The 19,451-nt window shown below is 38.0% G+C and overlaps 1 long non-coding RNA gene across 1 annotated transcript; it reads left to right on the top strand.

Moving 5' to 3' along the window:
* Window positions 1-7,589: 7,589 nt before the first annotated feature.
* Window positions 7,590-12,710, top strand: LOC113063310 (uncharacterized). Its single transcript, XR_003278658.1, has 3 exons — window positions 7,590-7,985; window positions 8,870-8,940; window positions 11,684-12,710. It is a non-coding gene; the product is annotated as an uncharacterized LOC113063310 (long non-coding RNA).
* Window positions 12,711-19,451: the final 6,741 nt, after the last annotated feature.

The following is a 19,451-nucleotide window of genomic DNA, read 5'->3' as shown; positions in this document are numbered from 1 at the left end:
CTCCCTTCAGGGCTGTTGGTTTCAGTTCTTCATCTGCAATTACTTTCTGGATTTTTTTCTTCTTCTCTTTTGCACCCCGTGACACAGTCCAAGTGCGTGCGATCAACAAGTTGGTAAATCACAGTTGATTTTGACCACATGATGCTCTATCGCAGTTGAATTTGATCACATGATTATGATGCTCTGCTAAATCCTCAGAACTGACAAAAGAAAATCGTAAACACATGTACGGAAATATGTTTTAGAGACATGTCTTCCCAATTACAGTCCATTAAAAAAAAATTGATGCACGCTGAAGAAGAAAAAACGGCATACTTTCATTAATGTGTTGCTTATAAATGTCTGTGTAAATCACACAATTTCCTATAAGTTATTCCAGAATTTATTCTTTTTTTTTTGTTCTTTCTCACTCAAAACATGAACCAGATGCTGGTACGTCCACCCACAAACAGATGCAGAAACTGCTGGAGTAATGACAGTGTGGTTTGATAGTTACCAACTGGCAGCATATTGAGTTTCTTTCATTAATAATTAAAACATAAACTACTTTTTTTAACGATATGTATTATATAAAAATCCTCAAATTGTACCAATTGCTTATATTATATTATATTATAAATATATTACAAGCATACAAAACATTTTTATTACATTTTTTTTGCTTGGAAAACATTCATTTAAAAAGGCCTTACTTTACAGTAACAAGAATTACGTGAAAGCGCAATATTGAACCACACCAGTAGAGGGAAGCAGAGCTCCACAGAGTGATACCCTTCTACCAGTTTTCAGACCAGACTTGAATGTCCACTCAGTCTGTCCCTCCACCTCAGGTTTAGCCTTAGCTTGAGCTCCCCTCATCCTCTGGTCAGAACAGTTTTGATGAATGTCCACAAGGGGGCTCTACTTGACTGCCTAATCGCAAAAGATGAAGAAATGTACTGCCACCCCTAAATAAGAACTGCACCTCACTGCTCCCGCCATCTTGTATCCCGCCCTCAGAAGTATAAACTTATCCACTGTCGATTAATGCTGAATAAAGGCTGCCTGGCTCGGACCCAAAGCCCGCCATTTTTTAGAATACGAGGTCATAAAAATCCCATTGCTTGGGGCATTCAAACAGCTTTCATTGTCTACAATTCATTGTTCCAAGATCATTGATGTGGTTACATTTTAAGATCTCACTTGACATTTTTACATTTTCGCAAAATATGGCGTAGGATAGTGTTATTTAAAAACACGTTATTTATTCATACTGTAGCAAGGCATTTTGTGGAAATTACACGTATAAATGTAATGACTCAAATATTACAGGGGGTCAAAGGGCAATAGCGGTTTGACCTTGGGGGTTTTCTAGACTGGATGTTATTGTTATTCACAACAACAACAAAAGGGTGAAATATGTGAGATAAGTAAAATACTTTGGAAAGAACAAGAGGTCCAGAGAATTATTTTTTTTTTTTGTTAATATAACAGCCTCGCTGTATTAGTGCTGACCTGGTTGATGGGGGTGTGTGTGTGTAATCACACAGGTGGACTGAAGGGTCACCCAAATGGCTAATTGATGTCTAATGAAAGTTGAATGTTTGTGAACACAGGATGAGGTAGAAAAAGGCCACAGGTCAGTGCAGAGAATGAGAGAGAGAGATGGAAAAACTGTATGATGGGTAAATAAAAGAGGCTTGTCATTTTGGTGCCCATGTGATGAATGCCTATTGGGACAACAGATGTGTCATGATGTCATTTAGTGCATGTGTGTGTGTGTGTGTGTGTGTGTGTGAGGGAGAGAGAGAGAGAGTGTATGGGGAGGCGCAAAAGCAAGTTCAATTATCTGCTCTGTAGTGTAAATTCTTAGTTGTTCCTGTTGAAACTACCAAATTGGACATTAATTTCCAAGCTGGTTTATGCTGATCTGGAGCTGGTGGACAAAAGAAATATAGATGGTGGTGTCAGCATCCACAAAAGGTGGGATTTTAACCCATTTTTGATTGCTGACTTCCATGGTTTTTCAGGGGTTCAGGGTCTCCACTTGAGACTATAAACACTAAAGGGCCTTACTTTAGAAAAAGGTCAGCTCTAGGGCCTTTTACCTTTCAGTACCCTGCCACCACGACCAGCACCTTACACAAAACGCAGACTCACTATAACAGGCCACTGAGCGAAAGGTTTCTGATTTAATTGTGGTTGCATTGTAAAACTTTTGCCACTGTCTTCTGACTCTCTGTGAGAGGCATAAGAAGACAATTGTTCTTGTGGTATGCCGTGACAATAGCTGTTTGTCATCATGTGGAGCCAGAGAGAGACAGGGCAGCACACACAGTAACTTCACTACACCGCTGCCAGCACTAGGTTTTCCAGGCAGGGCCGCACCAAGGTCAAAGAGCTCTCGATCACACCATGTTGTGTGCCAATTACGCCAATAAGATCACCTTTTTTCTCACTGACCTTTTTAACCAATTCGGTTTCTTCCATTTCGTAAGTGATTTAGTTGGCAAAAAAGTCTGTAGTGTATTTCTTGTCATTCTGAAAATTGCATTGTATTAATACCTTGTATTAATACCTATTAAACCTGCTGAGGTTACCACCTTAAAAATTTATATTTAAACCAAATTTAAATCCACATTTGGGTTTGAAACAGGACTCTAGGGCAATTGAGCACATGTAAATAAATCCTTCAAATCCTTTCAGAGCCTCGGAGCTCACAGTTGTAGTGATAAATGTCTTAAATGTGCACAGATTAAGCCAAATCTCAGAATAAAAGGTTTTTTCTATGGAGAATCACTGTCGATAATGCAGTTTAGAATAGGACTAGGGTTAATCTGTTTCTGGGAATCGGACCAAGATGATGCAAATATGAACTAATTCTGAACTGTTTCATGTGATTATATTGCTTGATGTTAAGAATAAGCAGTTGTAAAAGAAACATATTTTGAACGCTTGTCGAGCTAAAGGGGTTCCATACGTTTTAAGAGCTGAACCGACAGCATATCAAAGCGCCAACACCAGAAGAAATCACTCTTGATGTAAAGTGATACACACAGCTGTCGGCCTTAACTGGGCTCACCGTTTTTCACTTCACCTCAGACAAAGAGGCCATGTGGAGCCAATAGTCCAATTTTTCACTTTTGGCACTTGATTTACTGTGAAGAAATAGTGTCAGCATTGAGAATATGTTATGGATGTTATCTGGTTTTGTGATAAAGTCATAGGTGTGCTCTGGGTTTTATCGTTCTCTCGTTGCTTCGAGCCTGTGACCCCTTTCTGAGGACAAGCCTCGCTTCTCGGTAATCATTCACTTGTAGCCTTGGGTTGTGGGGCTGTGATAGGCATTGTCTTGGCTCTTGAAAACAAAGTAGAGATATCTCATATAATAGACCTGCATTACTGAAACCCCAGGCATGTGTTTTTGTTCCAAAATCCATGACTCAGCAACAATTTAGTACTTCCTTTTTACTGTAAGATTTTGTAATGTTTTTGTCTCTCTCATGCTCCACAAGGCCACAATTATTTGATCAGTTATACAGTAAGACTGTAATATTATGAAATATTGTCACTTTTTTAGTGTTAAAATGTTGATTATTTCTGTGATGGCAAAGCTGAATTTTCTGAATAATTACTCCAGTCATCAGTGTCCCATGATCCTTCAGAAATCAATCTAATATGCTGATTTGGTGCTCAAGAAACATTCCTCATTATTGCCAATGTTGAAAACAGTTGCGCTGCTTAATATTTTGTAAACTGAGGTACCTTTTTCCCCCCAGAATTATATTACAATAGAAACATGTTTACTGTCACTTTTTATGAATTTAATGAATCCTCGTGAAATATAAATAATTTCTTAAAAAAAAAAAAAACTTAGATAAATAAGTCGAAGTTCATAAAATACAGTAGATAAATAGATAACAATATGGAATTTTATATACCGGTAACTATATAGCCTTACTAGACAGATAGATATCCAAAAATCCTTTTAAAAGTGATTTAAAAAGATAAATAAATTTAACGAAAAAGAAAAAGTTTATCAAAAATCAAAGTTAGAGTTTGTATTCAAGGCAAAGGCATCAACATTGCACTTACCATGCTAAAAATACTGTTCTAGATTGATCGAAAGATGTTTAATTCAGTGGCAATGACATTATTTTTCTCCTTCTTTAGTATCTGAATTAGCGTGATATAATTCTGGACATAAGAAATGAAATTGAGGTTTGTTCTCGTAACGCTGGGACACACTGTGCGGGGTGCAAGTGTTGTGGGTGTGGTACTGCAGCGTGCCCATGGACGCCAGGCACAGAGGGAGGCAGGGGGCCATTGCAGCGTGCCTTTCTCTCTCGCACTGTCTCTCAGCGTCAACCCGCCCCCTTTGCCAATGCCATCTCTTGGCTTTCCCAGAATGCCCTCTGTCTGAGAGCACTGGCCTGAAATAAAACTATGAGGGCCTGCACGGAGAGAATGGGAGCTTTGTCTCAGCTGCCATTTACACTGTCTGGGGGCATACAGACAGAACTCAAAGAGAGTGTCTGATTGCAAATTAGCACAGCCCAGGGCTCAATGCTCCGTACACTCATACACACTCACGCACTGGCGGTGCGAGGCGTGGAGAAAGTTCTGCATTAAACGCTGCTGAAGATCATTACGCCCTTTAGTTCTATTGAATAGTGCCACATTTCAGTCAGGGGCACAAAAAATAATTAGCAGCAGGCTTCTCTTGAGCTGACTTGTGTGTGACCGAAGCATTTGGGCTTGTTTAGTATGCAAGTGATGCCGGGTCTGAATTTGTGATTAGCTGAAAGACAAAAGGTGCAGCCGGTGCTCTGCAGGAGCTACGTCTCTACTTCGAGTGGGCCTCTCGATGCGTTTCTCTGGGATTGACATGCGTCAGACGATCGCATGTAACTTGTTACATGAAGACTCTGGTGTGAGATTTCACCATCTTTATCTTATAAATGGAAGTGTATTCATTTTGAACTGTTTGACCTAAAAGCGTTCCAGCCAATTGTTTTCAAAGTAATCGGCTGCCTTAGGAAGCAATTTATAACCGGCACAGAGCCCTAAAAATTGTGTGTATTAAATGTCATAAAATCAAGTCTCTCCTTGATTTTCTGGTTTACAAATTTGGAGCACTTGCTGGCATTAATATCTACTCTCTTTTTTTTTTTTCTTGCATATAGGTTTTAATTTTAATATGAGAGGCATGCAATGCTGGAGACTAAATAAGAATAAGTTTCATGCGAACATGTGATGCCATTTGAACTCAACAACCCTTTCGTTATAATCTGCTTGCCACCATCTCATGTTAATTCCCACGAGGCCGCTTTGTGTAGGACATAAACACGCACGTTCACACATAGGACACAATTTGGCCCTTTAATCTGATTAGCTGTGTGTGTACTGTATGGATGACCCTGGGTTCATCAAGTGTGTTCCTCTACTTCTACTTTAACCACTGGCAGAGAGTGAAGCAATGACTTCAGTTTTATATCTGATTTCTGAGCCCAGAGGGGAAAAATGCAAGGTAATTAGTTCTGAAATGTATCTTTAGCCAACCTATCTGTCAGCACCATCCTGTATTAGAAATAATATTTGACTTAAATGTTAAAAAGATGCAATGATTTTAGTTATGTCTGCCCTATCCATTTTGCCTCCATTTCTTAAAAAAATAAAAATAAATAAAAAATAAAAAATCTGTACTTGACTGATAAAACAGTACTCTGCCTGTTTTAGGTGGCTTTGTAAAATAATTTTTTTATGAGTAGGTATTGCTTTTAGAAATACATTTGTGAGGTCATTACTCCTGACTATGAACCACAAATTTAAAAAAAAAAATCACACTAATGGCCTCTGAGAGCCATTAATAGGGCTAAATTATAATTCTGTTTGAATTCTGTTCTAAATAGTTATTTCCTTAACAGAGTTTACAGTATTGTAAGTTAGTTTTGTTGTTGTGGTTGTTGTTGTTATAACATTTAACACTTTCTGTAATTATTCTGAACATCCAGACACAAATTCTTAATATTCATGTTGCAATTTAGTATGTAGACATCCTTAATGAATGAATGAATGAATGAATGAGTGCATGACTCACATCACACATTGTTAGCCAAAACCTGATGAAAATGCCCTTCAAAATGCCTTTGATAGCACACACACACACACACACACACACACACACACAGGTTTAACATCATATCACATGATTGCCTGAAGTCCTTCTCACTTAACCCATTTAATGCTAGTTTTTAACTACGAATAAAAGTGTATTTTAATATTGTTAGTGTAGTTTGCCCTTCTGAAAGATGATGTCAAGGCTCTATAAAACATGTAATACAGAGACATCTAGCATAATTGAAACATATAATATTTAAAGGGTCTATTATTGTCATATAAATGTCTCTTATGGATCATAATGATAAATGTAAACATATCAGTGGTCACATTTTTAATAATTTATATATACAATTGTAGACTTTGTCTTTTGAAGTATTATCACTTTAAAATGAAACAAAGTAAGAGCAAAAAAAGGGTATATTATTGTCATAAATGTCTCTTATGAATCATAATGATAATTGTAAACATATCAGTGGTTAAATTTTTAATAACTTTATATACAATTGTAGACTTTGTCTTTTTAAGTATTATCATTTTATATTAAGTAAAAGCAAAAAAAAAAAAAAAAAATCTTATTAATATTACCAGTGCCTGACAGTAAAAAAAAGAAAGAAAAAGAATTAAGCGATGAAAAAAGTATCTTTATTTTTGGAACATTCTGTTGGTTTTCTTTGAGCAACTGTTTAAACAGGGAGGGGTATACTAGGCTACTATATATACTATTATTTTTCTTTCTTTCTTTGTTCTTATTATTTTTTTCTTTTACAAAAGGTTTATTTCATCCACCATCCAATAAGTAAAATACTTGTGCTCACTCAGCTGGGAAAATGTTGGGATTAAATGGGTTAAACGACGGATTACAAGACCCTGGACATCTACAAACAGTTATTAAAAACTTTATGGAATGGCTAAACGCCTTTAAATATTTCACATGGAGACATTTATATTAAATACTAACGTTACTTAAAATATTTTATTAATACTAAGCTACATAAATCGAGAATGCAACAGGTAACGTTAGAATGTCTTATTAGCTTTAAGGAATCAACAAATGAGCAAATATAATTCCTAACCCTCTTCCACAGATATAAAACAAATCAAACATCAAGGATTTTTATCAAATCCCGTTTTTATTTACTTTATTTTAATTTAAGTTATTTAGATCAACCATAACAAACCTCTCAATTCGAAACTTAATATTTATTTACTTTTTTTTTTTTTTTTACCTCAGATTTGTCGTCTGTTTGAAAACGGACTCGTCGAGCTGTTCATCTGCAGAACGGGTCGAGCAAGACGGGCCCGTGAATTAACAAAAAAGAAAAGCCCACAGCCACCACCGTTATATATCCAGTGTGAATAAGAGTAAACCGTGTGTTATTTTGTGCTGATATTAGATTATAGGTCAGCGGCTGCTGTCTGGCTCTTGTGTAACGGTCGGTGCGCGCGCTCTCGTGTGTGTGTGTGTGTGTGTGTGTGTGTGAATCATAGTTCACCTTAGTTGAACTTGTGTGATCTAGTTCACGGTAGTGTAAGGCTTTTCGTCCGTTGGCTGTTGGGAGGATGAACATCTCTTCTTGATCATTACAAAAACCAAACTAACGTTACCCTTAAAAGACGCAGTGTGTCGTCATGTTTTTTGTGTGTAGATGAGAAGGTTTTGATAGTTTGCTCGCAGACATACTGCATTAACGGTCGTGTGTAAACCTCCGCGCGACAGAACATTTCAGCCTGAACTTGGAGAATAAAAACGGTCGTCGTGATTTACCCAACGACTCCCTTCAAGTTTCTTTTGTTTGTTTGTTTTGCCGTTGGCCGTTTCTAACGACAGCTAAAGGAGCACGAATGACCCAGACGAGGCTGAGAAGCGGACTCAAGCGAATAATGTAAGTTGTCCGTTATCATGTTTTAGTTGGTCCCATCGGTCGTTTTTTCATCTTCTTTGTTTTTATTTCGCGGTTACGCTTTAAATTATATGCGCCCATCATACGAAGCCGGCATATGGGGCATTATTGAACTGTAGCCTAGTTTTCACAGCTTATTTTCCTGGCATCAAATGTAAAATATCTGTCGAGCACGCACTCGAATGAATTAAACGAGGAATAACTCATTCTATTTGTGCATGTTGAGGAGAATAATGGAGTTATAGACACATTAGAGATAGAAAAGAGGTCAGTTTCTCATGGCCAGACCTTTTTGTTCATGCTTTTCAAAAAATCGATCGTGCTGCTCTCTTCTTTGGGTTTGTGTAGATTCTTCTCTCTTACTAAAGGCACCAAGAGACTGCTATGGTCTTCTCATTTAAAAGAAAAATAAATCTAAGGTGTGTATTTCATAAACGGGGTTGCTCTCTAAAATATTCTTGCCGGGCTATTTTTTTCAGACCTATTTCATCCAGTCTATATCAGGTTGTAGAACAGTGTGTCATTCAATATAGTGAAATTAATAAATGAATCTCAACTGATATTATTATTACTAAAAATATTCTGTGACCTCTTTTGTACTGAGAATGCATGCTCTAATATCTTAGTTGGCTTTCTTGTCTTGTATCTGGCATAAACAAAGTCCTCAGACAATATACACCTTTTAGAGTTGATGATAATGCACTTATCGAAATACATGCAAGTTATTTTACAAAGGTTTTATTTCTCTGCATGATGTTATTGTTGTAGATGTTATTTATTTTTTTTTACAGCCAGTGAGAATATAGCTCTTTCTGAAATGTAAGACTGTGTGTGTGTGTGTGTGTGTGTTTCTGTCTGTGTTGCAGTGGGGCTTGAAATGGCGAAAATCTCTTTCGGACTCAACCCAGAGATGGAATGTACGTCCTCCTTTTATCTGGTATGACTTTATCTTGATTATCATTTTTTTCAGAGTAACCAAAAGTAATTTTATGTGATTATCTGCTGTTATATGCCGAAAGTGAGATGTTTTGTGCAAGTACATCAGAGAGATGTTGAATGATGAAGCCTATTGAATAATGTAAACTATAGTTTCATGCGCGCATCATGCTTTATTGTGCATATGTGTTTTATAATGTATTATTATTAGATTTGAAAGTACAATGATTTGTACATCTCATTATGTGTCTCTGAGGCTTTACTTCTGGTTGTTGACCGCTCTGTGTGTTACACACACATGCTATATGTTAACTAAATCCTTTGAGATTCGTTATGCTGATTATGCGATTACTAACCTAGGCTAATTTGGCCTGCTTATGCTCTAATTTTCGTCTGGGAATCAGTTGCTAAACTGAAATAAGCACAAACTTTTTTTTTTTACTCAGTAGGAACATAAACAACTTTAAATATATTTTGAAAGCACAATTTTATCACCGCCAGATTTATTTCTCCATTTGTAAAATGTGTTTTGAATTTGTTGTCAGTGGTAGTTTTGGCAGACCAAGTGCATTAGAGAAATTCTGATGTGCTTTAGTTGTCCTTAACATTGCTTGTTTGCATTTTGAATAAATAGAAATAACCTCTAAAACTAGTTTTAGGTATTTCTGAGGTTTTACATAAAACCTCAGTCAGATGTTTTACATATGTGTGCCTCTTAATGTGACCCCAACACTCACTGTAAACAACAGCATTCATTATTTTGAAGGGCCTGTATATTTAAATTTTTTCCACATTCACTTTTTTAGCCATACACCTTTTGAGACCGAAGGAGATATTCAGAATGCAGATGAGGTAATCACTTCAAAAAACAACTGAAAAAGAAAAGAAAAGAAAAGGAAAAGGTCATCAGTCATTCCAGCAATCTGTTTCCAGTTGTCTTAATGTTGTCACTCAGCACTGGAGTTATCTTGCCAAAAATATCTTTTCATTTACATCTCCTGTCGGGGAAATAACCAAACCGCCGTTGAACACAGAGCTACGTAACCCAAGGCAGGAAGGCTCAGGCCAGGCCGATGCTGAGAGCGCACGACCGAGGCCAGATTGCATTCCGTAGGTCTTGCTGAGTTCGTAAAGTGTGTGTGCACGCTGGAAGTGTCTTTCCATGACTAGCCCCTGGTGCTACAGCCACGCCAAACTGTCAATCCCACAGGAATGTCTCCCCAAACTCTTTGCAACAGATGACAGAAATTTGGCGTATGGTATTGTCATATTCTTTTTCTCTCAGCCTTTTTTTCCCCTCCATCCCTCCTCTGCTTTTGAGATCAGCCTCAAGTTTTTCAGTGCGCTCTCCCCTTTTTCTCTTGCTGCTTGTCAGCAGAGACAGAAGGCCAAACATGTAATGTGTCAACATGACCTGGACTCGGTGCTATAATCGGAGTGTTTCACTTGGCCTTTTGAAAGGATTTGATAATGACGACGACACATTGCCGCCATCTTTTGCAAAGACTTTGCTTAAATTGAGCAAAGCCTACCAATCCCTTCAATATTACAAAAAGGCGAACAATCATATGCGCCAGCAGTGTCATAAATTTATCTGTCTCGTCACTGGCCTGAATCCAAGCCGGTTTACCTCGGTTAACCCTTCGAAAAAAGCATACATCATTTTAAATTTAAAATGCAATCACCACAGGGGAGGGGAGGCGCCTCGTCTAACATGACACATTCACACAATCAGTCCTCGCTTTTGTGTGGCTCTCGGATACAAGCGGCCGGATGATTTGAGTGGCCTGTAGTGTCAGCTGAGGTCAGGGGCGTGTCCTGAGTTTTTAGCCTGTATAGCCTGTCTGAAGCTGGCACTAAGAGGTTGCACAGATGTGAGGAAGAGCCATTGGAGCAATGCGTGTCCGACAGGAGTCGGGAACATTATAGAGCACAGGGGGACGTGCCTAAGCTGCTCAGATTCCAAGTGCAGCAGAGGACAATCAGACTGACACACATTCTGCAGCCACGGGGTTGTGTTTTACCTGTCATGCAGGGAGATGTCAGGTGACGCATTTTGTGAGCACATGTGCATGGGTAACTGAGGTCATGCATGTGATTTATGTGTGTCGGTGTGTGTGCGTTCAGTTCAGAGAGGGAACTTGTGGGTATGAGCAAGGAGCTCATAAGTGCTTGACCCAATTTCGCAGGCAGAGAAGAATTCGGCAGTGAAGGCCTTCCTCTGTTACTGTGAGGTCGATGTGCTGGGTGTTTCCTCCCAGGGTCTAACAGGAAGCTCATGTTTGAGTTCATTTGAGGACAGGGAAAAGGCTTTTCTTTCCACTGCGGATCGTTCTAGAGAGGGGGAGAAAGCCAGGGCCTAAGCTCTGAATCGCCCTTCTGCAATCTGGCATGTGTTTTAGCTCCTTATACTGCTGTATTGTCTGTTTTGGCTGAACTTAGGTTTTTTTGCTCCTGCCAAGAAAACATCTATTTTTTGGGCTTACAGTGAGCAGAAGCTGAGATCCCGAGTCAAAAATGACTTAATGAATCCTGTGAGCAAATGAAACAATCCCCTGCAGGGTTCTTTTCTGCTTCCTTTGGTTCGGTTTTACATTCCAGGCTCAACTGAGCCGGGTCGTGACCCATGAAAATGCTGTGCTGTTCACAACAGTTTTGGATTCATATGCACAGCACATATGAAGCATTTGTGCCTTTCACTGAGTTGTAGTGAATGCTTATAGACTATGATTTGTTGTTCACAGGTTCGGGGATTTTGGATGACACTGACAGACATGTGTGTTGCAGGACCACGCAGGTGAGAAACAATTTGACAAACTGAAGTGACCAACAGCACACCCTTGCAGCACCACTCCATGCCAGAATAAGCCAGTTTTGTAAAGGAAATCATATTTATTATTAATTAAATACATTTTTATTGGCTTAAAAATAGGCATATTTTAAACTGTTTTGTTGAATTGATCTGGATGTACTGGACACATTTAAATTTTACTTAAATGTTAGAAAGTTTATATTACAATAATACGTAATTATTTTACGGTATTTAAAGATTTTGTATAATCATCGTCTTTAATGCATACTGCAGCCAGTCTGCAGGCTTGCAGTATTCGTGTGGTCTCTTTGAAATGTGAATTCTGTGTGGGAGGCCTCTCTGTTCATCTTCCATTTCATGTTGATCATTTGGTGAAGTAAGAAGATATCAGGTATTCTAGATATGTCCTTTCCCAACTAGAATGTACATGATACATATTGCCTAATTCTAAATGTTCTGATACTTGATTACATATTCAGAACTTCTTACGCAGATCAAATCTTTCATCAGACAGTGGGGTTGTTCAGATCTAGGGCACGTCTTTGAGAGCTTATTTCTATGGTGGGCAGAGCAGAAAAATAATGAGGATTGACCTGTTAGTCTCCCATTGCATCAGTTTGACTGAAATTAGAGGCAGATTTGGGATGAAAGGTTCGCGGTATACAGATTGTCTGAAAATGATCACTTCAGTGTGCATAACCACACTGATCAAACATGATTTATCTTATCGGTGAAGTTGTCTGATCTGCAGGGTTGGTTTTTGGCTTCTTTATGACTGTCTTTCTCTAAATCTGTTCATCACTGTGTAGGTTGGTTGACATGTTGATTTTTACATGGATTTTCAAGTGCGTAAAATTAGCATGACACGAATGAAAACATTTAGTCTTTCTGTCTTTACTTTTGCCAAACATCCCAGTACCTTACAAATAATTTTATTTACTCAAGACTTTGTAAGCAATCAGAAAGACTTTGTAAGCAATCAGAAAAGTATCCAGATACATATCCCCTGTAAAGACCTTGTCTCAGACGACCACCAGGACAAGACCACAGGAAACTGATGATTCTTCTGCACAATCTGACTTTGCTGCAGCCTGCAATTGAACTGCTGGTTTCGTCTGGTCAAAGGAGAACTGCCCCAACTGAGCCTGGTTTCTCCCAAGGTTTTTTTCTCCATTCTGTCACCTTTGGAGTTTCGGTTCCTTGCCTCTGTCGCCTCTGGCTTGCTTAGTTGGGGTCACTTCATCTACAGCGATATCGCTGACTTGATTGCAAATGAATGCACAGACACTATTTAAACTGAACAGAGATGACATCACTGAATTCAATGATGAACTGCCTTTAACTATCATTTTGCATTATTGAAACTGTTTTCCAAATGAATGTTGCTCAGTTGCTTTGACGCAATGTATTTTGTTTAAAGCGCTATATAAATAAAGGTGACTTGGGGGGCCAGTTCTCCTCTGACCAAACGCAACAAGTAGTTCAATTGCAGGCTGCAGCAAAGTCAGATTGTGCAGAAGAATCATCTGTTTCCTGTGGTCTTGTCCTGGTGGTCCTCTGAGACAAAGTCTTTACAGGGGATCTGTATCTGGGCTCCAGTTGTCCTGGTCTCCGCTGTCTTTCAGGGATGTAGAGGTCCTTTCTAGGTGCTGATCCACCATCTGGTCTGGATATGTACTGGATCCGGGCGACTGCAGTGACCCTCTGATCTGGATACAGACTGGATCTGGTGGCTACGGTGACCTCGGAATAAGAGAGAAACAGACAAATATTAGCGTAGATGCCATTCTTCTAATGATGTAGCAAGTACATCGGGTGTTATGGGAAGTGTTTCCGGTTCCGGTTTACCTAATTAATGCAGCCTAAAAATCCTTTAGCGGATTTGGACATTAATAGCATATTAGTGTGTTATGTGTAAGCCAAGTTAAAGAGATGGGTCTTTAATCTAGATTTAAACTGCAAGGGTGTGTCTGCCTCCCGAACAATGTTTGGTAGGTTATTCCAGAGTTTAGGCGCCAAATAGGAAAAGGACCTGCCGCCCGCAGTTGATTTTGATATTCTAGGTATTATCAAATTGTCTGAGGTTTGAGAACATAGCAGACGTAGAGGATTATAATGTAAAAGGAGCTCATTCAAATACTGAGGTGCTAAACCATTCAGGGCTTTATAAGTAATAAGCAATATTTTAAAATCTATACGATGTTTGATATGGTCATACTTCCTGGTTCTAGTAAGAACTCTTGCTGCTGCATTTTGGACTAGCAGTAGCTTGTTTACTAAGCGTGCAGAACAACCACCCAATAAAGCATTACAATAATCTAATAATCTACAATAACCTTGAGGTCATAAATGCATGGATTAACATTTCTGCATTTGACATTGAGAACATAAGCCGTGATTTAGATATATTTTTGAGATGGAAAATGCAGTTTTACAGATGCTAGAAACATGGCTTTCTAAGGAAAGATTGTGATCAAATAGCACACCTAGTTCCTAACTGATGACGAAGAATTGACAGAGCAACCATCAAGTCTTAAGGCGGGTGTACATGGTGCGATTTTTGCTGACGTACGAGTTTGCATGCGATTTTTTTCAATCGTGTGGAAATTGCGTATTCTCGTATGGTCGCGGCTCGTATCATTTGCGATGAATTACGAGCCGAGCAGAGTGGCTTACGAGCACTTCCCGACCTCCCGATCATTTTTAAACATGTCTAAAAAGTTTGTGAGCTATCGGTTTGAATTCGTGCCATTTGTGCTGTTGAACGAGCCGATTTGTTGATTTATCTGAAGTTGACCAATCACGAACTAGGAAAACCACAGAAGAAGAAAGACAAGGACGGCAGCTGAAGTCTGTCAGGAACAGCGAGCGCTATATGATGTTTCTAGCAACGTATTCTAATGCCTTTTTAGTTCTCTCTCGCTCTCTCTCTCTCACACACACACATATGTAGTTTACAGGAACTCTCCGTAGACGTAACGGGATTCTATACTGTATATCCCCATACACTACCTCTATCCATCACGAAAAATGCATGTTTAAAATTTCTATTAAACACCGTATAGTATTTTTTAAAGCCATTTGGTTTACGAGGGCACAGTAATTGTCCTCACAAACCATGTTTACATTTTAATACCCATTTCAGATATTTATAAAACATATAGAAGAACACACACACAGGGTAACCAAACGTCCCGGTTTCCTATTGCTGAAAAATAACCTGTACGTGTATAACAGTCAAGGCTCGTATCAATATTTTATTTGCAGTTATGAGAGAGGGAGAGCAGTTATATTAGGCGCGGTAATTTTATACAGTGATCCTTCTGTGCGTGCAGCGCTGCTTCAAGTCGAACGCGTCTATCAACTTCGTGCAATTGCTTCTGGAATTCGCAGGTTGTAAAATCGTGTCGTATATCATGTCGCCCGTTCGATTTTCAGATAAACTCACTCGTGCCGTGTGCGTTGACATACGATCTTCCGACCATCCGAATTTGCACCGTGTACGCCCGCCTTTAGACAGTGTTCTTAGTTATTACAAGCAGAGTTTTTAGGTCCTATAATTAACACCTCTGTTTTTTCAGAATTTAGCAGTAAGAAATTACTTGTCATCCATTTTTTTATATTGACTATGCATTCCATTAGTTTTTCAGATTGGTGTGTTTCAGCGGGCCGCGAAGAAATATAGAGCTGAGAATCATCAGCATAACAGTGAAAGCTAACACCATGTTTCCTGATGATATCTCCCAAGGGTAACATATAAAGCGTGACAACATGTGGATATGTGCATTCTGTCTTAAAGTGGCAGCAACCTATAAATACCTGCTGTTCCATAAGCATCACCTGCTGTCAGAGTTTGTCATTTGCATGTTGTTCACAAAGCTAAAATCAGACCATTCTGTTTTTGCTTCAATATTTAATTATACAATCGAATTATAATCGAATTAACATTTATTTAGTATATTGTTTGGATCGTGATTAAAACACAGTGGTTGCCTCTGATTTTAAATAGAAAAAGCACAGCCAAAGCATTAGTTCGTTTATATGAAGCCATTTATTTTATTTGTATTATTTAATTATTTGATTTGGGATTTGTGCAGCATTTCGTTGGAGAAATAATAAAAGGTTACCTTTTCATTTATAATTTGTCTTAAATCTCATTTTCTTAAAAAGAAAAATCGAGAGAAAATTTTATCGTGAAATCAGTATCATGTATCACATCGCATCGTGAGTTGAGTGAATCGTTATATCCCTATATGCCACTAGTTTTTTCTGTGGAGCCAAAGAAGTATTCTATTATTTAAATAATAACCATATTTTTTTGCTGATCTGCAAAATGACCCGATCTGTTATTCAAAATCTGATATGATAATGCAATATGATCTGAGCCGTGGTTTTTTTAATCTCTTGCACCCCTTCTTTTTTGACTTCAAATCATGCTGATTTGTCCACAGTAAAGTTCAGCCAATGTTTTTTTTCTTTTTTTTCGGGCTACTTAAATTTATTTATACCAAAATCTGAAGAATATCTGCCAGCGGATTAGGAATTTGCGAGCCCCATTTAGGATGTTTGCACCACATATTTCAATAAACAATGTGCCTGCATTGTGCAGTGGAGAAAAGAGAGAGGAGGATGACAACTTAAAACAGCTGGTTTATGAAGATGCACTTTATCACTCAATCATCTAACGGTCTCTTTCACACATTAGACCCATTTCCTTGTCTCCTGCAGTGTGGATATAATCAAAGGTCATGTGCCGTTTACAGGTGTCATCCAGATGTTTTCTTGCGTGTTCTGATGCTCCCTCTGTTAGTACTTTATGCCATTTTTGCAGAAATTTTTCTCATCTCTAGCAAAGAGTCTCATGCTTACACAAGCTTAAAGACCAAATTTTTTTTGTAGGCCTAATGTGTGGCATAAACATGACCAGCGTGACACTGTCATGGCTGGTTTCTTCCCAGTCTTTGCAGTCATTTCCCATCTGTACAGACTACAGAGCTTTCTTTGATCGACACATTAACAGATAAATAGTGATAAACAGAATATCCACGTTGTTGACTTCCTTTAGAATTATTTGATTCATGAATCTTTTTTTTTTTTTTCAGATGATGACCACTAAACTGTATACAGTAATTGACCCATCCAATCAGTTTCTTACACAAATGTGCTAAGTTCGTAAGTTGTATTTATTTGCAGTTATTTAAGTAGCTGCATAATAAATGTATTTATATAACACATCAGAATGGGGGCAGATACAGTACATGTATATAGTTAATTTAATCAATAATTAATAACTATTATAATTAATAAGTAGAATTAACTAAAATTATGGCATTTATCAATATTTGCTGAAAAAAAGCCACCAACGAAACCCTAATTAAAATTCCATTTTATTTTTGAATGGATATATGTACATTTTATGCATAAATATATATATTTGTAATATAATACAAAATGAATACATTTTTGTTTCCATATGATTCAATGAAAATAACCTACAGTCATAATTTTGTAACAAATTTCGTCATGGTTACTTAGATTCTGTTTATACAAGACGTGTTATTGTTTTTGTCTGTGATTTGAAAAAAAATAACAAACAAAAAAATATTACACATAACCACTGCACAATGCAGGCACATTGTATATTGAAATATGTGGTGCAAACATCCATACACTCATTTATTCACATCCTTCTCTTCACTCTCTAAGTCACCAAACTCATCCTTTCTAATCATCCTACTACTTGTCTGCTTGATCCTATTCCATCTATTCTCCGCCATTTCTCCTACAGTTGTACATGCACGGACTCATTTAAACATGCTCATTTTTTCAGCATCTTTCACCATGAGTGCCATGTTTTAAGACACTGTCAAGTTAAAAATATTGCAACTTTGAAAAATTAAAGTGTTCTGTTCTGCTCCGTCCAGCTGTAACATAAGAACCCAATCTGTGTGACTGTGAGCTTATTCCATCTGCTCTCCTTAGGTGCGTGATAATGGAATTGTTACATCCAAACTTCTTCCTAACTACAGCAAATCACCAATTTGCACTGACATAAACCAAATTAGGACTGTTTAGTTTGCATAATGATAAATCAGAGTCAAAATTTGTGACATTATCTTACGTAGTAATAAAATCATCCGGCTTTAGCAGAACTGTGGCCTTGAGTTATTTAATTGTTAGAGAACATAGCCATGCATAACATTTTATTACATAAACTTTTTGTTTGGCATGTAATAAATCTCAGAAGTTGCATAGGCATAAGTTTTTTTTTTTTTTTTTTTTTTTTTTTTTTATGAGCAAGTGAAATGCTTGTGCCTAATGGTGTTTTTAAATGATTAACCTCAGCTCACCGTCAGGCTATTACTAATGTGATTTTTATTTGACTGACATTATATGACCTGTAGAACTACAAGCATCATCTTCTAAAGATCCTCCCTTGTCACATTCAAGTGACCATTGTGTCAACCTTAAGAAGTTGCGTTTGTTAGTCAGTTATGGATTGCCTTTTCTGCATTCACAACAAAAACATTTGAAATTCTTTTGTCAATTAATCTTTCAAAGGACTAAGAAGCTAAAGCATGTTTAAAGCTATGTTTACTTAGATGTGGCAATATTCTGACCCCTATAAGAAAACTTAATTGTAGATTTCCCAAAGAGTGCATTTCCCAAAGTACATTTTGGCTCTGTGATGCTGTTAAACACCCTGACACAGTAACTTTGGCTTGACCATTGGCATGAGTTTGTTTAATTCTTAAATGAGAGTCATGACATGAACAATCAATGCAGAAAATGCTGAATTTTTTTTAAACAAACATCCACTGAAACACTCATAGACCTGTTTTGTTGAGTTTGAAGGCCCAGCTCCAGACGAGGGCTGCTCCATGGGTAGGCCAGTGTTGTATTGTTGGCAATGGCTCATTTGAATAGCCCTTTAGTATTTTGTGTGAGCAAGTCAGCGCCATTTGCATTTGTTCCAGTCACAAAGCTTTACAGGTCAATAGAGACCAAGCTAACATGCAGAGGAACCCTCTCTCCTCTTATTCTCCTTTCTCTCCTGTCTCTCAACCTTCTTTTGCCCTTCCTTGGTTGTCATGATAAACTCTGCCTCTCTCCCTGGGAATGTGTTTGTGCATGCATGTGTGTGTGTGTGTGTGTGTGTGTGTGTAGCAACACCTCAGATGTCTGGTGAGTGATTAATTCTAAACTGGGAATAAGATTGAAGAGAGGCCCCTGGTAACCCTCAAGCAAACACCAACAATAATTTGATTATCACACTTGAACATGCTTATTTAGCCTGTGCATGGTCGTGCATGCGTGTGTCTGTAGATCTGCACACTGAGGCAGCAGAACACAGAGCATACCTGATTAAATGGAGCCCATTCAGGACTGTTGCTTGTAAGCAGTTTGAATTACTGCAGTGCTGACACATAGCTTCTTAGATGCACACACACAGGCAGAACCAGAAGCCCTAGGTCTTCATAATTAATCCTAGAGTGAGCTCATGGCCCTATCCTCAAAGCTTTAACTCTGTTCTTTCCATATGTCAATCTCATGCATGCATGTGCACATACAGAGAAGGAAGTATAGACATGACAAAAGTTTCTCACTTGTCACAACCTCCTTGATTTTTTTAAAGGGGGAGGGAGCATTTTTAAGAATTACAGTTTTTGTGTACATGCATGTGTTAATTTATAACAAGT

This window comes from Carassius auratus, chromosome 4, assembly GCF_003368295.1.
Source record: "Carassius auratus strain Wakin chromosome 4, ASM336829v1, whole genome shotgun sequence".
NCBI lineage: Eukaryota > Metazoa > Chordata > Actinopteri > Cypriniformes > Cyprinidae > Carassius > Carassius auratus.
This window is presented reverse-complemented; position numbering and strand designations above follow the sequence as displayed.